Genomic DNA, 5,318 nt, shown 5'->3' with positions numbered 1-5,318 from the left:
TCGAACTCTGGACGCAAGGCCCCCTTCTCCCTTGCAGCAGGACCCGGATCTCTTTCAGGTTGTCTCCGGCAGTGCCTGATAAAGTGCATAAGGAAATCTCGGTTTCGCAGACATTCGTTCCCCTTGACCTGGCTTTTCTCTTTCTCCCTGTCTCCTGTGCTTGCTGGATTATCGGTTCAAGAGGAAAAAGAGGAAATACCGATGCGAGTAGGCTGGAGATAAACAGGCAGTGAGAAAGTGGCTACGAGTCGGTGGCGGAGAAGGGAGGACAGACCCTGCCTCTAGGGGCCCTTTGTAAATTTACTGGAGCGGAGCCCTCTGCGTGGCGGTTATCCAGGGTTTCACTGCGTGATTTGTAGAGGGTTCCTTTAAAACGGCACTGACTTTATCCTGCAGGTTGACTCAAGAATGTCCAGGTTTAAGCTTTTAATTATAATCATTTCAGAAGACTGGGGTATAATAGTGGTAAAGGAACGGACACGTGTAACAACATGTTTAGGTCTCCCAGAGGCCGTTGCGACTTCCAGATTTCTGTTGATTGCGGATGGGTTTTTTGATGTGTGAATGATTCTCGCTAATCTGTCACCTTTCTCCTAAGGGATGTCTAAGTCCCGCCTCTTAAAAACGGTCTTTCCTCTCTGTTTATGTTCAGGGAAGGCAATGTAAAACGTGGACCAGGGGGGATGGGAAAATGTTTCCTGGGCGTCTCCTACCTGGAGTCCCGATCTCAATGTCCTGGTACTACCTTGAACAGTTAACCACTCTGGGCCACCGTTTCTCGTTTTAAGCAAGATTTCAGAGATTAAAAGATGCAAACGATGTCTAAGTACATGTAGATCAGAATGATTTAAATAATACCACATTTAATTTTTCCTATTTCTCTTTTCATTGTTTTGCCTTTTTAAAACCAGTTATTTTAGCTTACATTTTAAAATTACATGTATGGCTTTTGGGTTTAATCTGTCACTATTTTTAAACAAATTGAAATTAAGGAGTAGACTAAAAATACTCCCCCAGGAAAAGAGTTGGAATGAGTATTTCAAGCTTAATTAATTAATTAACCAAGGTGATTAGAAGGTGAAGGGTGTTTGGAATTCTTGTAACCTCTAAGCTTTTAAACTTTAAAAACGATTTCTTAAATTTAGGTGTGTACAAACGCTTCTTTTAAAACATGGACAGATTTTCTAACATTTGGAAATTAAAAGGCCATCCAAAAAGATTGGAGGAGTCAGATTGATACAGTTTTTGAAGATATACTAAATATGTTAAAATGCAGTTAAAGATTATGTAGCTCCAAAATAGTAGTTGGGGATCAGTACATTCTGATAGTTCAGTTTGCTGTTTACAGCATCAGCCATCTAGTGCCATCTAATAAAAATGAACCATCTTGTATGATAATTTCGAGAATTATCAGTAATCTTAATAGAGATGGAAAGTAAGGTATTTAGAAAGTTTTGCATTAACCTTGAATGAGAACCAAAGCTTGAGTGAGATTATGGTAAAAGACATTCTGTATAAAGTTATAATTTCCAATTTGCAAACTTAAAAATGTACTGTTTGTTGTTTCTTTTGGCTCTCCCTCATGGTTACTTCCCTGGTGGCTCAAATGGTAAAGAATCCGCCTGCGATGCAAGAGACTTGTGTTCCATCCCTGGGAGGGGAAGATCCCCTGGAGAAGGGAATGGCTATCCACTCTGGTTTTCTTGCCTGGAGAATTCCATGGACAGAGTTGGGCTACAGTCCTTGGGGTCTCAAAGAGCCAGACACAACTGAGCGACTTTCACTTTTCTTGATGCCTCATTTCTTCATATAATGTAAAATAATGAATATTTTCCTTGGAGTTTATCTTCGAAGTTCTTTCTGTTGAGAGCCCTTTATATCTTGGATTGAGAGACTACAAATTGGTTTTACTGGTTCCTAGAAGTTTCATTTTATAGTAGATTTTAAGATAATTTTAAAACCAGATTTGAAGTAGTTTTTTCAGCTTGTAACATAAATTAAGCTTTTACCCCAGATATGATACAGGCCTCAGATATCTTTGAAAGTGAAGTCGCTCAGTCATGTCCAGCTCTTTGCGACCTCTTGGACTGTAGCCTGCTAGGCTCCTCCGTCCATGGGATTCTCCAGGCAAGAATACTGGAGTGGGTTGCCATTTCCTTCTCCGGGGGGTTTTCCTGACACAGGAATCAAACCCAGGTCTCGCACATTGCAGGCAGACTCTTTACTGTCTGAGCCAACAGGGGCTCCAGATATCTTTAGGTGCCCTTAAAAAATATACAACCACATTCCTTGCTGCTTTTACAAAGCAGTAGGCTGAGTTTTGTATTTTTCTTAATCCTCTGTTACCATGTGGACCATTCTTTCCACGCTCTGAACTTTATTTCGTTGATTTTGCTTTCAAAAGTGTTTAGAAATCCGAGTCACCAGCACATATACAGGTAGAGTGCCTTTTGGATTTGCTTTTTACCTCTCATTTTGCTTTCTTCTAAGTTTTGTGTTAAATAAAAACATGTTGTATCATATACAGCATTTTTGTGTTTATGACTAAAGGAGACCATCTGTGACAACTTAGACTGTTACATTGGCTTCAGTTGATTCTCTGCCATAGCAACTAGAATAATCTTCTAAAAAAGAAAAATCTAATGTCTGTAGTCTGGTTAAAACTGTAAAACAGCTTCCTGTTGCACTTTGAATAAAATCGCTGTTTCTACATGAGCCTACATGGATCTGAACCCTGCTTACCTCTTACCTGACCATTAAGCTATCTTTCCTTTTATTCCACATTCCCTACACTCCAGCCAGATTGGCTTTTTTTGGAGTTTTAGAAAATCCCAGTCTCTCCTCCCATTCCCGTACCGCACTACCCAAGGCTTTCCCAAATGCTGTTCCATTTGGCTGTAACGATCTTTGCCTTGTCTGACTGGCTCTTTCTGCTTCAGGTTTTGACCTGAATGTCCCCTTAGGTGACCACCCTATCCTATACAAATAGCACCCCAGATTTCCTCCTACTTTTTTGTGTTCTTTATTATTTTCATAGCACCGTTATAACTCCTAAATTATCGGCATTTGTTTATTTTCTCTTTCTCTTTACTCAATAGTATCTCCACAATTTCAGGGGATTCATCTTTTATTTACTCAGTCAGTGTATAACAGTGTTTGAGGCCTACTGAGTACTCACATAAATATTGAAAGAAGATACTTTTCAAAGTATTGAGTTGAAACATTTCCACATCTTATATATTTTGAGATTCCTTTCTAGTATGAATTTCTGTGAACCTCGTTTGTTTCTTATTGCTAGTTGCAGCCATGGACTTGTGGGTTAGTAAATAAAAGACATTAAAAATAAGCTGAAAAGAATCAAGATGTCATTTTGTTTTTTATAAGGCCTTAAAATAGCATTTCAGCAATACTCCATAGTTTTCAGTATATGTCTTACACATCTGTTAGATTTATCTTTAAGTGATTAATAACATGATGCTATTAATAAATAGCATTCTTTTTTCTTTTTTTGTGTGTCTACTACATAGAAATGTTTGTTGATCAGCCATGATTAATGCACTTAATAGTAGTTGTTGAGTTGTCCAGTCATGTCCGACTCTGTGTCCCCATGGATTTCAGCACGCCAGGCCTCCCTGTGCCTCATCATATCCCAAAGTTTGCCCAAGTTCATGTCCTTTGTGTTGGTGATGTCATTCAGCCATCTCATCCTTTGACACCCTCTTCTCTGTAGGCATACAGACTAGAAAGAAGTAAAACTTTCAGACAACATGATCATCCAGGTAGAAAATCCAATGGATTCTACTTTAAAAAATGTTGCTATAACTATTAATTTTTACACTGACCATAGTTATAGCAGATTTAAAAAAATAGATTCCATTGGATTTTCTGCCTTAATGATCATGTTATCTGAAATTTAACTTCTTTCTAGTCTGCATGCCTTTTTTTCTTTTCTTGCCTTATTGCACTGGCTAGACCCAACAATATAATGTTGAATGAAAGAATGAAATTGGGTTGTTTCTGATCTTAGGGAAAAAGTGTAAAGTCTCTCACCATTTAGAATGATGCTAACTTTAGGTTTTTTCGTAGGTGCGCGTTAGCAGGTTGATGAGATTCCTTTATGTTCCTAGTTTTCCAGGAGCTTTTATCAGAAATGGATAACGGATTTTCTTGCATGCATTTTCTGGGCCTATTGACATGATAATATGAATTTTCTGTATTAGATTTTTAATATGGTGTATTGCCTTGAGCAGTTAACCAATGTTATACCAATCTTGCATCCTGTTATAAATTCTACTTCAGTTCAGTTCAGTCACTCAGTCGTGTCCGACTCTTGGAGACCCCATGAATTGCAGCACCAGGCCTCCCTGTCCATCACCAACTCCCGAAGTTCACTCACACTCATGTCCATCCAGTCAGTGATGCCATCCAGCCATCTCATCCTCTGCCGTCCCCTTCTCTTCCTTTCCCCAATCCCTCCCAGCATCAGAGTCTTTCCCAATGAGTCAACTCTTTGCATGAGGTGGCCAAAGTATTGGAGTTTCAGCTTTAGCATCAGTCCTTCCAGTGAACACCCAGGACTGATCTCCTTCGGAATGGATCTCCTTGCAGTCTAAGGGACTCTCAAGAGTCTTTTCCAACAACACCGTTCAAAAGCATCAGTTCTTCGGCACTCAGCTTTCTTCACAGTCCAACTCTCCAGCCATACATGACCACTGGAAAAACCATAGCCTTGACTAGATGGACCTTTGTTGGCAAAGTAATGTCTCTGCTTTTGAATATGCTATCTACGTTGGTCATAACTTTCCTTCCAAGGAGTAAGCATCTTTTAATTTCATGGCTGCAATCACCATCTGCAGTGACTTTGGAGCCCCCAAAAATGAAGTCTGACACTGTTTCTACTGTTTCCCCATCTATTTCCCATGAAGTGATGGAACCAGATGCCATGATCTTCGTTTTCCGAATGTTGAGTTTTAAGCCAACTTTTTCACTCTCCCCTTTCAGTTTCATCAAGAGGCTTTTTAGTTCCTCTTCACTTTCTGCCATAAGGGTGGTGTCATATGCATATCTGAGATATTACTTTGCCAACAAAGGTCCGTCTAGTCAAGGCTATGGTTTTTCTGGTGGTCATATATGGATGTGAGAGTTACTAGCTATAATTCAGCTTTATTTTTTCAGTGATTGCTTTAAAATCAGAGTATATATCTTTAACTCGTCACAGTCGACATTCATGTAGTGTTATACCACTTTACATAAAAGAAACTTCCAAATATTTATTCTCCTTCTCTTCTGGCCTTTGCTGTTATTTTCAAGCATTTAAC

The sequence above is a fragment of the Bos javanicus genome, chromosome 16 (assembly GCF_032452875.1).
Source record: "Bos javanicus breed banteng chromosome 16, ARS-OSU_banteng_1.0, whole genome shotgun sequence".
NCBI classification, from domain to species: Eukaryota; Metazoa; Chordata; class Mammalia; order Artiodactyla; family Bovidae; genus Bos; species Bos javanicus.
Note: the sequence above shows the minus strand (reverse complement) of the source record.